Here is a 24,348-nt window from a genome sequence, read left to right as displayed (position 1 = left end):
GTTGCTGTGTTTAGGGTGGCCTTTCTGTATGCTGGAAGCTTGTGGTTCTTCTTTATTGTGGAGGTGCCTCCCTGTGGGTGGGTTTGGACAAGTGCCTTATCAAGGTTTCCTGGTTAGGGAAGCTTGTGTCAGTGTTCTGGTGGGTGGAGCTGGATCTCTTCTCTCTGGAGTTCAATGAAGTGTCCAGTAGTGAGTTTTGTGGTGTCTATGGGTTTGGTGTAACTTTTGGCCGCCTGTATTTTTGTGTTTGGTGTTATGTTCCTGCTATGTTGGAGAATTAACTTGGTATGTCTTGCTTTGAAACTTGTTGACTTTTGAATGGAGCTTGGTTTCAATGTAGGTATGGAGGCCTTTGGCTGAACTTTTGTTGATTAATGGTCCCTGGAGTCCAGAGATTTGTGGTGATTTCAAGTTTTGGATTTAGGCCTCCTGCCTCTGGCTTTCATTCTTATTCCTGTAGTAGCCTCAAGACTTCTCCATTCATACAGCACCAATGACAAAACATCTAGGTTAATGGTGAAAAAATTCTCCTCAGTGAGGGAAACCCAGAGAGGTTGCAAGAGTTACATGAAGAAGAGAAGAGGGAGGAGGGAGATAGAGGTGACCAGGAGGAGAAAAGGGGGAATCAAAACAAGAGAGACCAATCTAGTCTGTGATCAGTTCCCTAAGTTTTCTCCATAGCCTGGAACATCCAAAGAGAATCACAGAGTTAAGTAGAGAAGACAAGGGGGAAGGAGGAGATAGAGGTGACCTGGGGGAGAAAAAGGAGAGTCAAAAGGGGAGAGAACAATCAACCCAGTAATCACAGTCCTAAGTAAAAATGGGTACTGAAGATTGGATTCTTAAAGGTACAAAATTGATAACAATTTCCAAAAAGTAAAGATTAAAAATCTAGTGTAGAGGTTAGACTCTCAAAAATACAATATTAAACAAAACAAAACAAAATCACAAAAGTTATATAAAAAATATGAAATTTGCTTTAAAAATAGGATCTCTTTTTTCAAGGTAATGGTTTTAAAAATGAAAATTAAAAGATTAATAAAAAACTTAATAAAAATTTAAAAGAAATTTAAAAATAATAGTAAAATATATCTAGGAATTTCTCTGGAGTTGTTGAGGGCAGTGTGTGGTCAGTTCAGTTTCACATAGTTCCTTGTTCCTTATTCCAGGTCGCACACACTCCCCAGGTGCGGTGTGTCTTATCACCTCCCTGGTCCCAGCCACTCAGTTTTCTGGGTGCACAGCTGCATCTCAGGTGTGCCGTGTGTCTCTTCTGGGGAGCTGATCTCTGGCTGCGACCCTCCTGACAGATGTCAACCATCCAGGGTCCCAGGAAGACTTGGTTAACGACTGACAGCCTGCTCACAGTTTGGTAGGGGATGCCATCTCTGGGGACGAGTTTCCCCTTTCCTTCCAGCTCTGGCTGGCACCCACCTGCCTCCCTGCCTCCAGCGGGGGATGGACTGGTCTGCAGCCGGCTAGCTCTTCTCTGGTATTTGCTCAGTTGTTTGTTCTGTGAGCGGCCTGATTTTTTTCCTCTCTGGCTATCCCACAGTTTAAGTTTCTGTCTCACGTTAGCTCCCTCAGATTGCCCTCAGGGCATTCAGGCTGGGTCCTTACCCTAAGCAGTGCAGCCTGCGCCTCCTTTTCAGCCCTCAATTGCTGGTGGCAGACGCAAGCGTCTGGACTACTTCTCCTCAGGGAGTTGTAGTTAGATCCGTAATCTGTGGGTCTTATTTATTTATTTTTTCCTCCCAGTTATGTTGCCCTCTGAGATTCCAAAACTCCCCACAGGCCTGCTGGTGAGAGGGGTCTCCCGGTGTTTGGAAACTTCTCTTTTAAGACTCACTCGCTGGGATGGGTCTCCATTCCTCTTTTGACTCTCCTTTTATCTTTTATAGTTTGTCCTACCTCCTTTCGAAGACAATGGGCTACCTTTCTGGGTGCCTGGTGTCCTCTGCTAGCATTCAGAAGTTATTTTGTGGTACTTGCTCAGCATTTAAATGATCTTTTGATGAATTTGTGCAGGAGAAAGTGGTCTCCCCATCCTATTCTTCTGCCATTTTAAGACAGCACCCCTACACACAGTTTTTTATATTATATTATACAGTTTGTTATACAGTATTTTTAAGTGGAATTTAGAAGTGTTTAATGAGAATAAAAGTGAACTATGTGGTTATAACAATGAGAAAGCAACAAATTAATAATTATAATTATAATCACCAGTGCAACCAACCTTTATCAGTGGCGTGTTTGATTTCCATTTGTAATGCACTAGAACAAGTATTTTAATTACTCTTGAAGCAATACAATGGAAAAACCACCCTTGCTATTAGACAGCAGTTGTTCTGCAAGAAAATTATCATTACAAAAAGAGTTTTGAAATTGAACTATATAATTTTAATCTCTGTAACTGCTTGAGCATAATTTTTAAAGTATAAATACTACATTAAGATTTGAAACTTATTAAGCATAATTATTGAATATTTTGATAGCTCCAACTGGGGGGAAGTATTATTGAGGCATAGAAAGAGGAGCAAAATAAGTAAAGGTTTTGATCATGATATATTGTCTTTTTCTGAAAAACTTGTTCTTATCAAATATAAAGAAATGTGTCAAATCTTTTATGGTAATCTACATCTTCTTTTTAATGTGACATTTCATACTAGTATAACAGACTAATTGCTGTAATTCATTTTGTAATTTTATACCTTAAATCTTCATAATTTGGATAGTTGCTGCTGCTGCTGCTGCTAAGTCCCTTCAGTCGTGTCCGACTCTGTGCGACCCCATAGACGGCAGCCCAGCAGGCTCCCCTGTCCCTGGGATTCTCAGGCAAGAACACTGGAGTGGGTTGCCATTTCCTTCTCCAATGTGTGAAAATGAAAAGTGAAAGTGAAGTCGCTCAGTCGTATCCGAATTTTAGCGACCCCATGGACTGCAACCTACTCCATCTGTGGAGTAGGCTCCTCCATCCATGGGATTTTCCAGGCAACAGTACTGGAGTGGGGTGCCATAGCCTTCTCCCTGCAAATTAAGAACATATACAACATCTGCAAAAATAAATCTTGTTTCTAATTCAGAGTTTTTAATATTAAATAACCACTAGGCAACATCCCTACCTTGGAAAAATGTTAAGTTAAACACTCAAATTTGTGTCACTTCTATATAATATTAACAAATGCTACTTAGTTAAAAATACAGCTCAACTGTTCTATTTAGTATGTTCTAACAAGTCCCAAATTTATTCTATATGCTCAACTTGATCAATAATATCTAAAATACTATTATTCAGTGTTTTATATTTTATGAAGCTAATGTCTCAGGTTTCTTTCTATCATGAACTTTCAAGAATCCCATAAAATAAAACATAAATCAGTTTTTAAAATGTGAAGACTAAAAATTCCTTAACACCTAGGAAAAGAATGAGTCTTATTCATCTCTCTATTTCCATATCTGGAGAAGTGCTTTGAACATACCAAATGACTTGGGATTTTTCTGACTATATGAAGAAAACTGTGATTGGGAGGAATCAAACTGTGTAACGGGGCTAAGTAAGCACCAACGCCGCATATTCAATAATAAATATGCACACAACCTGCTATAAACATATTTTTCAAACCGAGTTGATGCTGACCTTAAATTTGTTCTCTGTTTTTGAGAATGACAGTGGGAAATTTTGTAAAATGCTATATTAGACTTTTAGTTTCTTTCCAGTTTCTGAGTTTCTGTCCAAGTGGTTTGATCGAGGGCATTCATGATGACCCTGCAGCTTCTGATGTGTCCCTCAAGGGTGTCTTCATGCAGAATAACACTTCTTTGGGTGTCTTCTGCCACTTGAGTAAAAGCTGCCTTCTTTTATGTTGATTTTACTTAGGAATTTGAACTTTCTCAATAAGGTTAATCTAATAAACTGATATATTCTAAAAGTAATTGCAATATTCTTCTCTACCCAGGAGCAGATGTTTTAACAGGTGCTTTCTAGAGGCAACAGCTTAATCCAAGAAGCATTTCTGGTGGTGCTAATATTTAGGAGTCATGTTATAATAATGAAGGAATCTTCTGAAAAGAAACTGCCTAAGTAATACATCATGGTTGTCTTTAAAAATGAAAAGAATTCCAATAGAAGGAAATATATTTGTTTTAAAATACTATAAAGATATAATTATTGACTATATTTACATAGAAAAAGTATCAAGAATTTTCTTTCAATTAGAGCTCTCCACAAATGATGTAACTGCCTTATCTCAAGTCTATCTCTTTAAATATTACTTTGTTTCTCAAGATCTCATTCGTGATATTTTCTTATACTATGGAGATGACTTTTCTAGTAAGTCATTAAATAATCTCTAACTGCAGAATTCTTTGTTTAATTTTTCAGATGTGTATATTGAATTTCCTATCATTTATATTTCATTGAATATTCTGAAGAATTCTCAAACTCAACATAACATAAATTGAAATATCTTCTCACTTCCATTTCTTTATAAAAACATTCTTTATTCTAATAAAGAACACTCTCACCTACCTCAATGATCAACTGAAATTCTAGAATAGGTTTTCAGCATAATAGCAATATAAAGAGGCCAGCATTTGAGACTGTACTATCCAAATTTAAAGATACACTGATTGGGTGACCTGGAGAAGTTAGAGAATTACTCTAAGTCTTTTCCCCCATTGTACAAAATTAGAATAATGGTGCTCTTAGAGATATTTTAAGGATTAAAGGAGATAAATCACATAAAGGACTTAGCATTTATTATTACTATTTAAACAAGTTATCATTTCCATTGTTAGTCATATCTTTAATCAGTTAAAATTTATGGGATTTTTAAAAAAAGATGATTCTGCCTTTCATTGTGTTTTCCTTAGCTATTTAGCCTCTGTCTAAATTTTTATTTTGGCTTCTTCTTTTGCTGGTCACCCCACGACTCTTTTATGACTCATCACGCTAAATCACTTGTACTTACTTGAATGTGGTTTTTCATATCTGTACAGTTTACATATACTATTCCCCTTTTATGGTATTCTCTTTGCCTAATTTCAACTTAAAAAAAAAAAAAAAAAAAAAACAAGCAAACCCTGAAACCTTTCAAAAACGGTTCTCTTGTCTCTAAACTGGGTGAAATCTTTTTTCTCTATGTTCTCATACTTTGTGGTAAATATCTTATTTTGCTTATATTATATTTATAGGATTCTGGTGTTATTTATAGTGTGTTATCATATACGTTAACGTGCTGTTATTTGGCAGTTCTTTCATCCTACTGGAAAGAACATAAGAGCAAAAACTGGATATCCTAAGTGTCCATTACAGTGGCTGGCACTTCCTAAAATGAAAGAAAATGAAAGGGAAAAAAGTCGGTCAGTCTTCTCCTACTTTTTGCGAACCCATGGACTGTAGACCACCAGGCTCCCCAATCCATGGGTTTCTCCAGGCAAGAGTACTGGAATGGGTTGCCATTTCCTTCTGCAGAGGATCTTCCCAACCCAGGGATCGAACCCAGGTCTTTCACATTGTAGGCAGACACTTTGCGGTCTGAGCCACCAGAGAAGTCAATGGTACAATAAATGTTTGTCAAAAAGATTATGTAATTATTTTCTTTAATTATTCAACCCAGAATTGCTGAGTTATAAAGAAAAATACTTCACTGAAGGACTGCTATCTGAGATACACAAAACTTTTATTTTTCACTCTATTTTAACATTTAATATTTAGTTCACTAGTGATACAGTGATAAAACTGTTAAAAAAAAAAAAAAAAAAAACTAGAAAGACCAATCATTTTCTCACACCTTGTGAACATCTCAGGCTCTCTGCTGACCACCACCCACAAAAGAGATATCCTGTTATCCATATCTCTGTCAGCCACTTCATAACAGTACACTTCAGAAGCTGCAAATATCTTCAGATTTACATCTCTTTTTAAATTTTCACAGGTGAGACTGCTATGTGTCTTTAATATTCTTCAGTTGTTTGTGTGTGTATATGTATATACACACACACACACACACATATGTGTATATAGTGTGATCACTCACCTAGAGGCAGACACTCTAGAATGTGAAGTCAAGTGGGCCTTAGGAAGCATCACTACGAACAAAGCTAGTGGAGGTGATGGAATTCCAGTTGAGCTATTTCAAATCCTAAAAGATGATGTCATGAAAGTGCTACACTCAATATGTCAGCAAATTTGGAAAACTCACAATGGCCACAAGACTGGAAAAGGTCAGTTTTCATTCTAATCCCAAAGAAAGGCAATGCCAAAGAATGTTCAAGCTACCACACATTTGCACTCATCTCACACGCTAGTAAAGTAAAGCTCAAAATTCTCCAAGCCAGGTTTCAACACTACGTGAACCGTGAAATACCAGATATTTGAGATGGTTTTAGAAAAGTCAGAGGAACCAAAGGTCAAATTGCCAACTTCTGCGGGATCATCAAAAAAGCAAGAGAGTTCCAGAAAAACATCTATTTCTGCTTTATTGACTATGCCAAAGCCTTTGACTCTGGAAAATTCTTCAAGAGATGGGAATACCAGACCACCTGACCTGCCTCTTGAGAAACCTGGGCAGGTCAGGAAGCAACAGTTACAACTGGGCATAGAACAACAGACTGGTTCCAAATAGGAAAAGGAGCATGTTAAGGCTGTATATTGTCACCCTGCTTATTAAACTTATATGCAGAGTACATAATGAGAAATGCTGGGCTGGATGAAGCATAAGCTGGAATCAAGATTGCTGGGAGAAATATAAATAACCTCAGATATGCAGATGACACTACCTTTATGTCACAAAGTGAAGAACAACTAAAGAGCCTCTTGATGAAAATGAAAGACGAGAGTGAAGAATTTGGCTTAAAGCTCAACATTCAGAAAACTAAGATCAGAGCATCTTGTCCCATCACTTCATGGCAAAGAGATGGGGAAACAGCTGAAACAGTGGTTGACTTTATTTTGGGAGGCTCCAAAATCAGTGCAGATGGTGATTGCAGCCATGAAATTAAATTACGCTTACTCCTTGGAAGGAAAGTTATGATCAACCTAGACGGGATATTATAAAGCAGAGACATTTCTTTGCTGACAAAGGTCCATCTAGTCAAAGCTATGGTTTTTCCAGTAGTCATGTATGGCTGTGAGAGTTGGACTATAAAGAAAGCTGAGTGCTGAAGAATTGATGCTTTTGAAATCTGGTGCTGGAGAAGACTCTTGAGAGTCCCTTGGACTGCAAGATCCAACCAGTCCATCCTAAAGATCAGTCCTGGGTGTTCATTGGCAGGACTGATGTTGAAGCTGAAACTCCAATTTCACCACCTGATGTAAAGAACTGACTCATGGTGAAAAGATCCTGTTGTTGGGGAAGATTGAGGGCACGAGGAAAAGGGGATGATGGAGGATGAGACTGTTGGATGGCATCATCGACTCGATAGACATGAGTTTGGGTAAACTTTGGGAGTTGGTGATGGACAGGGAGGCCTGTCGTGGTGCAGTTCATGAGCTCGCAAAGAGTCTGACATGATTGAGTGACTGAACTGAACTGAATTGGTACACTATTTATAAACTTCCTAACTGTGATATAATGCCAGGTGGCCAATAGTTTGTTGAATTTTTCTTGTGAGTAAAACCATAGACAGGAAAATATACATTTATTTTCTCATTTCCAAATGAAGAAATTTTAAACTTCACTCCATAAATCTCTTCTAGGGGATATATTCAAAAGAAAATTTTAAATTGTAAATCTTATATAAAATCTGAAGAACAGTTTAAGTTTTGAACTCAAAAACATATATATTCTCAGAATTTTCTTGAACAAAATTAATCTGATCTATTAAAAACTAACAGTTAATGTATAACAGTATCTATAGTTATTCAGAGATAAAATGATTTGTGATTCATAATTAAATTTTAAAAATCTTTATTAAAACATTTTTTTTTAATTTTAAAACTTTATTGTATTTGATTTATAATGTTGTGTTAGTTACAGGTGTACAGAATAGTGATTGAATAATGCAAATACATATATCCATTCTTTTTTAGATTCTTTTCCCACAGGAATGTACCACCACTATGGACAACAGTATGGAGGTCCCTAAGAAAACAAAATAGAACTACCACATGATATTGCAATCCCACTTTTGGGGCATATATCTGGCAAAAACCATTGTTCAAAAGGACACATGCACCCCAGTATTCACTGCAGCACTGTTCACAATAACCAAGACATGGAAGCAACCCAAATGTCCATTGACTGATGAATAGATAAATAAGATGTTATATATATATATATATATATATATATATATATATATATATATAATGGTATTGTTATTCAGCCATAAAAAGAATGAAATATTGCCATTTGAAGCAGAATGGATGAATCTAGTGATTATGTACCAAGGAAGCCAAAGACAAATATCATATGATATCACTCATGTGGTTCTAATTTAAAGCAATGACATAAATGAACTAAAATTTTATTTTTAAATTTGTATAACATTTATACACTGGAATCACTATGGTAAAGGCTTTAGTTATTTTAAAAATTATTTTTTATAATTTTGGATTTTATTTTCACTATCAGAAAAAAAAGTTCTGCTTTTTTCAAATAATTTCTACATCTTAGATTAGCAAATCTAAAGTTGAGAGACAGGCTACTTAATTCTTAAGTATCACATTTTTGAGCTCTTTCATTCTAAGGATGTCCTGGGAGTGTCTGAATATCTTTCTAATAGTGAAAATATTTCTGATTCAAGGAACAGGAAAATTCTACAACAATGAATAGGTAGAATTTTTTTTAATGAATGTCTTCTACTTTGGTATAGAATATGAAAACTGGGCTATAAACATAATGGATTTAAATTAATGTAAGAATAAAAAAATCATTGAATTAAGAGATAATTTAATCTGTTTCAGATATTTGTAAATTCATTTTAATTCTATTATTCCCAAGTAGAATACATTAGTGATGAGCTGTCTTTCCTTACATAAATCACAGAAATTTATTTTAGCCATACTTTCCCTCATAAAAACATAATTGTGCTAACATCGGCCTCGAAAAACTTAAAGTATAATCTTATCTGATTTTTAAAATATTTTCCTTTATATTTATATTTGCTCGAAATTTTAGCTTTTTATTTACTCTAAATAAATTATTTACTCTAGATTTACTCTATTCAAATTAACAATCCCTTCCTTCAAAATAAAATGGTAGCTTATTTCAGTTTATTCATTCATTCCACAGATAAGAACAATGGTAACTACCATGCACTTGACACAGTAGAAAAATCCTAAGGGTGCTAAACCAGACATATTTCTGCTGTCACAGAACTTAAAGTTTAGTAAAAAGAAATATGCAATTATATCAAAACACACATATATAAGATAAGTAATTATTGAAATACACCAAATTGAAAACCACTAAGTCTTGTCTAACTCTTTGTGACCCCATGGACTATAGCCCACCAGGCTCCTTTGTCCATGGAATTCTCCAGTCAAGAATACTGGAGGGGGTTGCCATTTCCTTCTCCAAGAGATCTGCCTGACTCAGGGATTGAAACCAGTTCTCCTACATTACCACCAAAGTAAAACACTAATGTAAAAAATACTAATATAAAACTCCAACTCTTACAAGAATTGTAAAAACCATCTTTTTGATACAGTACTATGAAAACTAGGGCGTGTGATTTACTCAGAGAAGGTAGTCTTCCTCCAGGAAATTTAGGAGCTTAATTGATATCCAAATAATGATTAGAGAGAGTAACAAGTCATGGTGACAATTTTTATAAAGCAATATTGGGAAGAAAAAAAAAAAAGGAGAGCTGGTATAAAAAATAACAAATAATTAAATTAATTCTTTAGCAAATCAGTTCAGTTCAGTTGCCGAGCCGTGTCTGACTCTCTGAGACCGCAGGGACTGCACCAAGCCAGGCTTCTCTGTCCATCACCAGTTTTCCGAAACACACTCAAACTCGTCCATCGAGTTGGTAATGCCGTCTAACCATCTCATCCTCGGTCATCCCCTTCTCCTCCTACCTTCAACCTTTCCCAGCATCAGGACTATTCCAATGAGTCAGTTCTTCGCATCAGGTGGCCAAAGGATTGGAGTTTCCGTTTCAGTACCAGTCCTTCCAATGAATATTCAGGATTGATTTCCTTTAGGATTGGCTAGTTTGATCTCCTTGAAGTCCAAGTCACTCTCAAGAGTCTTCTCCAACACCACAGTTCAAAAGCATCAGTTCTTTGACACTCCACTTTCTTTATAGTCCAACTCTCACATCCATACATGACTACTGGAAAAACCAAAGCTTTGACTAGACAGACCTTTGTCAGCCAAGTAATGTCTCTGCTTTTTAATATGCTGCCTAGTTCATCATAGCTTTTCTTCCAAGGAGCAAGCATCTTTTAATGTCATGGTTGTGGTCACCATCTACAGTGATTTTGGAGCCCCCAAAATTAAGTCTCTCACTGTTTCTGCTGTTTCCCCAACTTATTTACCATGAAGCGCTGGGACCAGATGTCATAATCTTAGTTTTCTGAATGTTGAGTTTTAAGCCAACTTTTTCACTCTCCTCTTTCATCATCAAGGGTCTCTTTAGTTCTTCACTTTTTGCCATAGGGATGATTGTCATCTGCATATCTGAGGTTACTGATATTTCTCCTGGCGATCTTGATTCTACCTTGTGCTTCATCCATCCCTACATTTTGCATGATGCATTCTTCATAGGTGTTAAACAAGCAGGGTGACAATATGCAGCCTTGAGGTACTCCTTTCCCAATTTTGAACCAGTCTGTTGCTCCATGTCTGGTTGGTTCTTGATCTGCATACAGATTTCTCAGGAGGCAGGTAAGGTGGTCTGGTATACTCATCTCTTGAAGAGTTTTCCAGAGTTTGTTGGGATCCACACAGTCAAAGGCTTTGTTGTAATCAATAAAGCAGAAGTAGATGTTTTTCTGGAACTCTTTGCTTTCTCAAAACATTCTTTGGCATTGCTTTTCTTTGGAATTGAAATGATAAGTGATTTATTTTCTTCTTTAGCAGAATACTTTCAGATTAACTATAAATTAGAAAAAAAAATTAGAAGGGTAGAAAAACCATAAAAGGTAGAAATAAAATTCAACTATATAAAGTACATACATGTGTTCATTTTAATTAGAATATTTTCAAAATTATGAGTGATAAGTACTCATGGATTTTTTTTTAATTTTTTAAGTTCAATTTTATGAGACTATATTATTCTTTAACTATGTTCAAATATCTTATCCTTGAAAACTTGTTACCTGTCTTCTTTTAGGCTGAAGTATAGATGTAACATATTGTAGCAGGTGACCATATTAATATTTAATTTTGTTCTCCAAGATTGATTACTGTGAAAAATATTAGTAATTGTCCTCTTAATACAAGTTCTTTCTCCACTTCTATTTTTTAATATGTAAAATACTATTTGATTCCTTTATTATCTACTAATGTTTGTCATAAATAAAATACATTTGGCAAGAAGAGAATTAAGAGATTGGTATTTCCTGCCAAGATTCACTGAGAAAGAAGGTTTCACAGTTAATCCAGTCATGCAGGCTATGTGACTGAGTTAGAAATTATATTTTTCTTAGTTCAGAAAGTAGTTATGCCACTATGTGAAATATAAGAATTTTAATTAATTACATATAAACACTTTAATTAAGTTTGCATATGAACTGTTATTTCAATACCTATTTTTCTCATCAAATTGTTATACGTCTGTCTTCCCTATCTGTAGACACAGAGGGCCTACACTACAAATTTTTATTTCACCCTTAATGGCTGTAAAAAAGAGTAAAATATGCAGAGTGCTCTACAATTCTTTGAGAGTTCATAAATTATATCTGTATTTGCCAATGTGTTTAAATGGGAAGATAAGTTAGTCTTGTTGGCTCACAACAAATATTTAGCACCAGAACATTGATAGTCTGTCTCCCTAATTTCTGGAATTTAAATTAAGACCTCAAAATCAAAGACCAGACTATGTTTTCTGTTGTTTTTATAAATAAAAACTAATGACTAAAGTCATTAAGTCATGTCTGACTCTTTTGCAACCCCATGGACTATAGCCCACCAGGCTCCTCTGTCATGGAATTCTTCAGGCAAGAATACTAAAGTGGGTTGCCATTTCCTTCTCCAGGAGATCTTCCTGATGCAGGGATTGAACCCACATCTCCTGTATTTGTAGGTAAGTTCTTTACCACTGAGGCACCTGGAAAACCTATTTTCTGTAGAATACTTTATTAATCTGTTTAAGAATACTTTTGTGGCCTGTTTTCTTGCTTAGTAAGGATTCTTATTTTGCAAATTTTAACTCTGTTTGCAGTTTGTATTACCCTCTTACACAGTGTTTAATAGATTATCAATGAAACGACTTTTGTGTCACTGTAGTGGTTCATTGCTGCTCCTTTGCACAAGATACTTAACACAGTCATAGAGTCTTATGCTACATAAGCTAAAGTCAGGACAGGTTTTTCATTTCCATGACGTAACCAAATAAAGAAAAATAAGGAATCAATAACAAAAGTGTCTTCTACAAAAAACAAGGACCCACAAGTAAGTGATAATACCTTCATAAAAACAAGCAAAAAAACAAACAAATACTTCCTATTAGTTAACTATATATTAGAAATTACCATCAATGATGTTTACTGAAAATTATTATATGCTTAAAGCTACAAAAACCAAAGAAAATGATTTTTCTATTTTCTTGTTTGATTTTGGTTTCTAGAAAAGTGTCCTCCCCCTAAGATTTTCTATTTGCAAAGTTGACCTTTTTGAGATGTGGTATAAGACAAGAAGTCCTGAAATGTCTAACCATATTGGATCATCTCTCTGAGTACTCTTTTCTTCATCTGTTTTATCAAGAATGTATTTTTGAGAATCACATGCCATAATGTCTATGAAACTTCTGTCTAAAATGCCATTTTATCTTTATATGCTGTTAATCTCTGTTTAGTTGCTAAATAAATTTAGAAAGTTTAACTTTTTTTTTCAAATACAAAGCCACCAAAGTACAATAAAATTCTATCTCCCTAAATATATTAAAGTCTTTATTGTTGTTACTTAGGAAGTTTTCTGGGACTAGGATCCGTTAGCTTCCCTGCCCCTAACTTCTTCAATAAAGCTATGATTTGTTTCTTCCTTCAGTGACACTCACTGAATACCACCCCCACCAGACTGGTCAACAAGAGATAGGCTTCCTGTTCATTCTTTTCTGAGCATGAAGGGAAACAATGAAGGAATAAATAGATAAAAACTGGTTGCCTTGCAGCATATTGAAGTTGATCTATATCTGAGTCATGCAAAGTGTTTTCTCACAAAAGGTAGATGTGAAGAAAAACGAAGTAGTCCCAGTGATTGATATATCAATCAATTCGGTGTGTCTGACTTTCACATTTTAGTTTAGTAATTTGTACTATTCTGCCAAGGTAGGAGTAACCCCCACCCTGACTCCAGCATGACTTCAAGGCCACTCGCACAAGTGGCAGGGACACCATTATGATACCCCTAACTAAGAAAGCTTAGCCTTAGCAAATACATAATCTTGGCACAAAGAAGAAGGGAAAGGGTGAGGAGAGAAGATGCAGACAGAAAGAAAGAGAGAGAGACACTTTTTCTGCTTGAGGCATGTTCCATCCACAGAGGACAAGCCTATTGTCTGAGGATGAGCCTGCCTCTATTGTGAATTCTAGACTTAGCCAACCATACTTAAACTCTGTCCCCTGCATGTCTAAAGCCTTATTCTTCTAGAATCTTTTGTAAATCACTTCTTTGAATTCAGTCGACTACTTTGAAGTCTGAGTCATTTTCTCTAGGCTATTCATGCAGCTCAACTGAATTAGGCCATCTTTTAAATGAAATTTTTTTTTAAGGTAAAAGACCTAAAATAATTGGATTTTTAAAAATGAAGAATGTGAAGTGGTACCCCTCACTGGTCTGCCTTTCACTAACAACAATCTAAAATGAAAAAAAAAAGTATCCATACTGCTCTAGCTCAAAGTTTTTATTCATGTCATACAACTTGCCCTGAAAAATTGACAAGAAGTTGTACGTCACAGAAATTTAGGATTCACCCCTAAATGGTGTAGTAAAAACAATAATAGACTGTAAGCTTGAAATTAGATTCTTTATCATGCTATGATCTAGTTCTTCTATGTAAAAGCTGCAAAGTACAAAGTAGAAAACCAGGTTAGTCTTCATAATTTATTAGAATTGTTGGCTCCCAGCATGTCTAAACTGTTCAACTCTTTTCTCTTTAAACACCAGAACTAGTTAGCTAAGGCTTTCAAACTTCACTGAATCAGTGACACTATTTGGATTTAAATCTCTAACACTTTTCTCTTTGGCTTGCTCTACGAGACAATCTTCTCTCAATAACAAACTTTGTGATCACTCTACTTTGTCCCCATGTATCTTACACTCTGAGTCTTTGGGGTCTATTACTTTCTGTTTTGGCAAAATGTGCCCATGTTGGTTAAAGATGAATCTTTAATGAATTGTACCAAGTATAAAAACTCCCCAAAATTCCTACTCAGAGACTCTCAAGTAAAAAGCTTTCTCTGAATTTCCCCACTTTGATCCAAGTATTTTCCCCAAGATTCAACAGCTGTATCTGTATCCATATTAGATACAGAATGTTTGCAGTATGTTTAGCTTTCTTTTGTCTGTGTGAACTATCTTAGAGATATCATATTAAGATGATGGTACAAGCTAATCTTTTCTAATTGATAAGGACTTGTTTTGAATTATAAATATGTCAAAGTTACCACTTTGTTTAACAGATTAAAATGACTTACATTCTTCTCACACAAATCATATATTTGTGAAGCTTTCTCTGTAGTGTCAATGGTGCTAATGCCTCTTTTAAAAATTATTCTTTAGTGTTTATGTATTTGTGAATTTTGTTGATTGAGAAGTTATACTTTCTGGCTAGGGGCTGATTTATATTTCTTGGACTGAGTAAACAGAGGAAGAATGGAGAGAGACTTTCTCACTTCACTGAATTTCTGTATAATGTTAGTGAAAAAAATGATGCTTCTAAGGATTTTTATTCATGTAAAATAGAGAGCAAGTTTTCAAGTATATATTTCTGTGAACATGTAGAAAAAATGGTAAGGGTTTGGGAGTATTTACAATTTGCCCCATATCATTGCTTTTATAGGAAAAGAAGTATATCTTTCATTTATTCTCAGCTTTCTGACATATCCATAAGGAAAAAAATGCTGTCTTATTGACACAGAGGCACCACTTACCATTAGACACTATCTTAGAATTTTTCTCTTTAATGTCAGCTGTTTTGAAAATTCTCATAGCAGCTAGAAAATGACTATCTCTTTCCAAGTCAAATGGACTTATTTTCCAATTGTTGGATTTATATATCATTTTTGTTTGGTTGTGTTTTTGCTAAAGAGGAGATTAGGTGTTTTGAATACTGAGAGTGATTGTTAGAAAAATAAATCTAAGGCATTCAAAACTAAATACCAGGCTATGGATTTACTTTCTGATATTCTAAGAATCTCTAGGACTCTATGGAAAGAAAAGAAAAAGAAAAAAAAAAAAAAAAAAGACCACATAATTATGTGAGTATAGGTTGATTTATTTTGACTTTTAAAAATGAGAATATAGTTTAAAATGTGTGTTTATATAATTTGTCAAAGTAAGAATGGGTTTGTGACTTTAGTGATCAGTGTTAGCACTATAGAGATTTGATTACTTAATGTTACCTGAGGAACATGGGTGTTTTCTGAACGGGAATAGCTCTACTTGTCAAGAAGAAACAAGAGAGTCTTGAAAAATGAAAGACATGCCAGTTTATGTTACAGTGTTGTTATGGTAGGTCAAAGTGTTAAAGCAAGCCAATAAAAGGAATCACCTTTAAGATTAATTCTACTTTGGAAGAAAGGATGTCACCTCAGAGATGACTATGGAGAAAGAAGTGAGTCTCCTTACCAAAGACAGGTCTCCACGCGGTGTGTTAAGTGTCCTGCAATGACTTGACCTTCCTGGGCATACCTAAATAAAGAATGCATCAGATCTCAGTCGTGAAAGAACTCAGTCCCACTCAAAGCACTGATTTGATAACACCAGACGCTTTTAATATTCCAGTTTTATCTACTCAAGTACAACTTTATAGTGATATATAAAACATAATTGATGGATTACACACTATTTTTCATGGGCAGAGGAGCCCGGTGGGCCACAGTTCAGGGGGTTGCAAAGAGGAAGACATGATTGAGAGACTGAACACACACACACACACACACACACACACACACACACTCGCACACACACACACACACACACACACACACACACACATTAGGTTAAGAGAAGGTGGTTGCTGTTTGCCTGCATTGGCTTGGTAGGTGGGGGAAGTTACATTGTGCACAGTTTGAGGAGAAAGCATAGTTTTCAATGATTTATATAAATAAAATTCACTAATAATGATCTTAATGAAACTCATATACAGCTGAATAACAGTAGCAGTGAAGTGAACTCAGCCTTTCCTAAGCTCTGTCAGCTCAATGAGGTGTTAACATTGTGGTCAATGGCAGCACAGCCATAATAGTTGCAGGCAACTTTTTTCTTTAATTCAGCTTTTTGAAATAGTAACATTCAGTGATGCACTTACATGCAAAGCCTTTCAATGTCAAAATTTTAATTTAATGAAACCAGCACTTTTCTGCATTCACAGGATGCAATGTAATGGACCATTGGGAAGAAGCTGAGAAGATAGTTCCAACATAAGATTTCAGTAACTAGAGTTTATGACTTTAATGGAAACAAATGGCTCCTTTTCCTCCTTTGCAAAAGGCTTTTAAAATTTTACTTTTCATTTCAAATACAACTTGAGATAATTTAGCTCCAGGGGATTTCAGAATTGTTGAAAAAATTTTCCTCCACTAAACTTTTGTTTTCTGCAAGAGTATATCAAAAAGAAACATTAAATACTAAAAACAATCAGCAAAAATCTTATTCAGTAGGGTAAGTGTAATAATCTCAGTTCAGTTTGATTCAGTCGCTCAGTTGTGTCTGATTCTGTGACCCCATGGACTGCACGCGCCAGGCCTCCCTGTCCATCGCCAACTCCGGGAACTTGCTCAAACTCATGTCCGTTGAGTTGGTGATGCCATCCGGCCAGCTCATCCTCTTTCGTCCCCTTCTCCTCCTGCCCTCAAACTTTCCCAGCATCAGGATCTTTTAAATGAGTCAGTTTTTTGCATCAGGTGGCCAAAGTATTGGAGTTTCAGCTTCAGCATCAGTCTTTCCAATGAATATTCAGGACTGACTTCCTTTAGGATGGACTGGTTGGATATCCTTGCTGTCCAAGGGACTTCCAAGAGTCTTCTTCAACACCAAAGTTCAAAAACATCAATTCTTCTGTGTTCATCTTTCTTTATAGTCCAGCTCTCAATCCATACATGACTACTGGAAAAACCATAGTTTTGACTAGATGGACTTTGTTGTCTAAATAATGTCTCTGTTTTTTAATATGCTGTATAGGTTGGTCGTAGATTTTCTTCCAAGGAGCAAGCATTTTTTAATTTCATGGTTATAGTCACCATCTGTAGTGATTTTGCAGTCCCCCCAAAATAAAATCTGTCACTGTTTCCACTGTTTCCCCATCTATTTACCATGAAGTGATGGGACCAGATGCCATGATCTCAGTTTTCTGAATATTGAGCTTTAAGACAACTTTTTCACTCTCCTCTTTCACTTTCATCAAGAGGCTCTTTAGTTCCTCTTCACTTTCTGCCATAAAGGTGGTGTCATGTGCATATCTGAGGTTATTATTTCTCCCGGCAATCTTGACTCCAACTTGTGCTTCAACCAGCCCAGCATTTCACGTGATGTATTCTGCATATAAGTTAAACAAACAAGGTGACATTTTACAGCCTTGATTTACTCCTTTCCCGATTTGGAACCAGTCTGTTGCTCCATGTCCAGTTCTAACTGTTGCTTCCTAATCTGTGTACAGATTTCTCAGGAGGCAGTTTAGGTGGTCTGATAGACCCATCTCTTTCAGAATTTTCCACATTTTGTTGTGATCCACACAGTCAAAGGCTTTGGCATAGTCAACAAAGCAGAAATAGATGTTTTTCTGGAACTCTCTTGCTTTTTTGATGATCCTGCAGAAGTTGGCAATTTGATCTTTGGTTCCTCTGCCTTTTCTAAATCCATCTTGAATATCTTGAAGTTCACAGTTCACATCAGACACGACTCAATGACTGAACTGAACTGAGTGCAGCACTTTCACAGCATCATCTTTTAGGATTTGAAATAGCTCAACTGGAAATCCAGCACCTCAACTAGCTTTTTTCATAGTGATGCTTCCTAAGGCCCATTTGATTTCACATTCCCAGGGTGTCTGGCTCTAGATGAGTGATCACACCATCGTGATTATCTGGGTCGTGAAGATCTTTTCTGTACAGTTCTTCTGTGTATTTTTGCCACCTCTTCTTAAGATCTTCTGCTTCTATTAGGTCCCTACAATTTCTATCCTTTGTCGAGCCCATCGTTGCATGAAATGTTCCCTTGGTATCGCTAATTTTCTTGAAGAGATCTCTTGTCTTTCACATTCTATTAATTTCCTCTATTTCTTTGCATTGATCGCTGAGGAAGGTTTTCTTATCTTTCCTTGTTATTCTTTGTAACTCTGCATTCAAATCAGTATATCTTTCCTTTTCTCCTTTGCTTTTCGCTTCCCTTCCACAGCTATTTGTAAGGCCTCTTCAGGCAGCCATTTTGCTTTTTTTGTATTTCTTTTTCTTGGGGATGGTCTTGATTCCTGTCTCCTGTACAATGCCATGAACCTCTGTCCATAGTTCATCAGGCTCTCTGTCTATCAGATCTAGTCTCTTAAATCTATTTCTCACTTCCAGTGTATAGTCATAAGGGATTTGATTTAGCTCATACCTGAATGGTCTAATGGTTTTCTCCATTTTTTTCAATTTCAGTCTGAATTTGACAATAAGGAGTTCATGATCCAAGCCACAGTCAGCTCCCAGTCTTGTCTTTGCTGACTGTATAGAGCTTCTCCATCTTTGGCTGCAAAGAATATAATTAATCTGATTTTGGTGTCGACCATCAGGTGATACTTACTTACAATTACAGGAGACTCCTAAACTTCCCTCCGCTCTCCTACCACATTTCATGAGCATTGAATTCTACACAATTTTACTATGTGAGTATCTCTCAATGTCACCCTCTTATAACTATCAGTGACTTTAATTCGGATTTTCCTTATCTCCTACCTTACACACAGTAAGCTCTACTCTTATCCACAGACTTATAATCTATTATCGTATCATTAACAAAACTTGAATTAAAGTAGAAACATGACTATGTTATTCCTGCTGGGTTTTTAACGTTATCAGTGGGATTGCTGCTTGAGGGCTTTTAGAATATCATAGGATACACCCCAGAATGTCATCTTTACCTAATCTGCCTTTGCCACGTAAATACTGTCCACATTTCAGTCTAGACCAAAACTTCGCAGTTCCCTTGGATGTCTAATATATTTCCAGTTTGGCACATGCTGTTCTGCCTCCTGAAATACTCTTCTCTATTCACCCATCCTCCAGTCATATTTTGCTCCCATCTGGAATAAACATACTCTTATTTTTTGTTCCATGTAAAACATCCTTTCTTTGAAAATATACTTTATACATTCAAGTTGATGATGTAATTTGTGACAATATGCTGTTCTGAAAATATTGGCAAAATAACACTCATCACCAAGGATTAACTTACATCACTGTCTTCATATCTTGACTGTGTGCCCTTGACAGCAAACAGCATTCCATAGTTATCTTTCTATCCCTAGCACTTCCCACAGTGTCTGACACATATTGTGACTCAATAAGTACTTGTTGAATTTAATAAGCATGATGTGAATCAAAGACAACGTACTTATGTGAAGATTTACCACTTACAAAATTTTGTTAGATTGTAAATCATATCAGAAAAATACAAGCTTTGAAATGTCCATTAATACAATTAGCACTGCTGACTAGAAGAGGTTATATAGATTGTGAATAAATAGAGTATTAAGAAAGAGGTCAGAGTCTCATGTAATAAAATGAACCAAAACTGATGAGGAGAATCAGGTATTACTTTTCATTTTGAAGACAAATGCTTAGCCTCAGTAATCACTTTTGTTAAAGGTATAACAATGTTTACCTTCTTCATAAGAATTATGACTTGTTCACTGAGTCAATTTTTAAAAGTACTTTGAAGTGAACAGAGGTAATAAATTATAACTTAAACAAAAGTGATTTTGCCTTTATGTGGTGTTTAGCCTGCTTCTGATAGTTAATTTCTTTTTATGTTCACTCATGGGTTGGAAGGAACTTATGAATCATTAGAACTCACAAGAGCTAATGGAAACTGGCCAGAAAGATGAGACATTTTAATGAAAAACAATTTATATTGAAATAAAATTGCAAAGGTGGGTGGAATGGCACAACTTGCTTCTGTGATGCTGCATATCTAACACAAATGGAAATCCCTTTAAAAATACTTTTGGGAAAGATTTTCTTTCCTAACAAACCAGACATGCTATTCTAATTGAAAATGTAAGCCATTCTAACTGAAAATGTCTTCCACAAAAGAGTCTAGTATTATTTTCAATTGAGGAATTCAATTTTCTTTTTATTTTACATATCTGTATAACATATATGTACATATATATATATAAAACATTTTTATCATGTAAGCATTTAGACTTTACTTATGTGTTTCTTGTCTGTATTCAGGTATATAAATCTCAGCATATAACTCTTATAATAAAGAAAAAAAAAACTTAGCCTTATGAGTGTTTCAAAAGTGAATTCAGTTCAGTATTATATAAATGATTACATAAAACTTGATTTTTCACAGATAGGTTACACAGTCTTCAAAATCACTCATTACAGAGATAAACTTTTTGTCTATATTATGTATAATGTATATAAAGTCTTGTGACCATATTAGAATATACATAAATCAAAGTAGTCAGCTATCAGCACCGTGACTTACAACCTATGGAATGAAACATAAATAGTGAGTTTAAAATAAGCATATTAAATATTTTTAAATCATACTATGTATTGGAAATGTTTTAAAAGTGAGAAATAGACAACAAAAGGCATAAGCAAATGTAGAAGATGCCCTTAGTACTATAAGACAAGATTAGTGGAGAGGTACAAGTTAAGAAGTAGATTCAGAGAGAAATTGATTAATAAATGAAACCAAGTCACTGGAGTCTGAATCAATGGACAGCAACTGCTAAAGGAATAGCAACTCGATTGGATTGTAGGAACTGCTACTGTGACACCTAATCCTTTTACATAAAACAGCATTAAAAACTATTTTACTATAAGAGGCTTTCCTGAGAAGCTGCTGAAATAGTCTCCTCTGCTACCTATGTTTCCAGGGTAAACTAAAAATATCTATTAGTGGGCAAGAAAGCACATCTACATCCCTTAGAAATTATAAAAATGCAATTTACATTGCTCTAAGATGAGTGATAAATCCATAGTTTATTTAAGTGATATTTTTCAATATTGATCATAACACTTGAAGGTAACATTATGCCTTTATAAACAGTACAAAATTTATTAAAGATATGAGTAACTGATAAATGATATCAATTTTATATCCAAATATATTTTATTTGGATATAAAATTGATATCATATTATCAAACTGATGAAGTAAAATATAAACATGTTTTAATTTATATTTGATATATTTTGTCAAATGTACATACTCAGGTTACACTATTATAAAGATATAGAATATTCACATTACATTAATTACTTCTGCTCTGGAATCACACATAAGGAGAATTATACAATAATAAATCTGTGTCTGACTTCTTTCACTCAAAAAAATTTTTGAGCTACAGTTATACTGTTTTGTGCAATATGAGTTTCTGCCTTTTTATTGCTGAGTAGTATTCCATGGTATGAATATATATTTACTCTATGTTATAGCCATTTATGAGTAGTCCTCTTATCCAGTTATCTGTGAAGGACATTAGTTGCATTTCTAGTTTGGGACTATTATGGACAAGCTGTTAGCATTGGCAGCAAAATGTGTTTATAAACATAATCTTTAATTTGCCTAGATACATACCTAGGACTGAAACACTAAATTGTTTAATGTATAAGAGCTTGCCAAACTGTTTTCCAAAATAGTTGTAATATTTCATGTTCTCACCAGCAATATATGGGTATATCAGTTCCTCCATTTGCTCTCAGCATTTAACTGTGCCATTTGTCTTCATTTTACTATTCTGGTTAGAAGACATCCTTAAACATTTACATTTTTTTTTTTAATTTTGATTAAGTAAAATAGTAAAAAATTTAGCTATTTTTTCCCTTTTTAATGCTTATTTCTGTTTCCTGAATCAGAAATCCTTGTTTTTCATAAGGTCACAAAGATTTTCCTTTGTGTTTTTCTTTGATAATGTTCTAATTTTATCTTTTGCATTTAGACTTATGATTCATTTGAGATAATCAGTGTATGGTATTAGGCAATACGAAATTCATTTTTTCTCATATAGCCATCCTATGTAGTAGCATTTTTTATTATAAATACTGCAGTTAATTACTGAATAACATTGGGTTTGAACTGTGTAGGTTCACTTATACATAGATTTTTAAAATCAAATACATAGTATAGTACTACATGGCCCATGGTTGAATTTATAGATGTAGAAACATGGATATGAAGGGCAAACTGTAAAAATACACATGGGTAATCCACAAGGTGAGGGTTGGTTTCCCTATCTCCAGAAGTTGTTCAAGAATCAACTGTATTTTTTCCCCTATTCAATTTTCTTAGAACTCATATCAAAAATCATTTAATTGTTTCTGTGTAAGTTAAATTTTGGACTCTGCTTTGTTCCCTTGATATTCATGCCTATGAAATAATACAATGAAGATGTGGGTGGATATATTTTCAATACAGGGATTGCATTTCTTTAGGATAAATACCCAGAAGTGGAATTGTTGGAAAAGATGGTAGCTCTATTTTATTTATTTTTGTGGAATTTCCACACTGCTTTCAATAGTGGCTGTATTAGTTTACATTTCCGTTTCCAATTCTTCTAAGCAAAGTCAGTAGCAAGAAATTATTCACAGTATTCTCTGTATCTGCAGGAAATATAGGATGACTCCTTGATATAACTAGTGTTACTTTTCCCCTTTTCTGCCATTAATTTAAATCAGACAGCCTGCAAAGTAGTTTTGTAAGAGAATCAAAGCCTACACAATTTTTTTTTGAGTATTTCTCCCTAACATAATATATAGTTAGTAAAGTCAGATGTATAAGAACAGTCACATTTTTTATTGTATATATTTATTTATGGCTGCTCTGAGTCTTCATTGCTGCACAAGTCTTCTCCAGTTGTGGGTTGCAGGCTTCTATTGTATTGGTTTCTCTTGTTGCAGAACACAGGATTTAGACACGCAGGCTTCAGTAACGAGTTCATGGGCTCTAAAGCCCTGGCTCAGTAGTCTTGGCACCGGGGCTTAGTTGTCCAGTGGCAGTGGGATCTCCCCAGACCAGGGATCGACCTCATGTCCCTTGCATTGTCAAGAGGCTTCTTTACTACTGGGCCATGAGGGAAGAGTTGTTACATTTAAAAAAAATATGTAAAAAGTAGAGCTTACATCTTTCAAAAATTCTGGGTGACAGGGAGTAGTCTAGCTAGAAATTCATTTTAATGACATTTTTAAAAATCTATCTTTTGGATTAATATGTTTTCTCTATTTTAATTCATATTCTACTCTTATTTTTATTATTTATTTCCTTTCACATACTTTGTGTTTGATTTGCTCTTTTTATTCTGCCTTTCTGAGGTTAAAGTTTAGATCACTAATTTTATATAATTCTTCTTTACAAATACAGGCATTTGGTCATATGTAATTAATTTTAAAATTTATATTTATGAAGCACTGCTTTAGGGGAATCCAACAAATTTTGATAAATTGTTTATTCTATTCAATTAAAATATTTTATTATTTTTATTTTTATTTCTCCTTTTGTCCATGAACTATACATAAATATTACTTAAATAATCATTATTTTAATAGTTTAGTTTATTTAACTATGCAGTAGTCTGAGAATATAAACTATCTGACTTTAATTCTTTATAATTCATTGAGATAGTTGGTGGCTTACATATATATAGTCTATATAGATTAATATTCCATGTGCACTCAAAGTCTGTCTAAGATAGGCTTTGTTACATTTTCAACTATAATTATGCATACACCTATGTCTCCTTTCAGTTCTATTAGTAATTAGCCTTAAAAGAGCAAAATATGCCATCCCAAAATACGACA

Source organism: Muntiacus reevesi, chromosome 22 (assembly GCF_963930625.1).
Source record: "Muntiacus reevesi chromosome 22, mMunRee1.1, whole genome shotgun sequence".
NCBI classification, from domain to species: domain Eukaryota; kingdom Metazoa; phylum Chordata; class Mammalia; order Artiodactyla; family Cervidae; genus Muntiacus; species Muntiacus reevesi.
Note: the sequence above shows the minus strand (reverse complement) of the source record.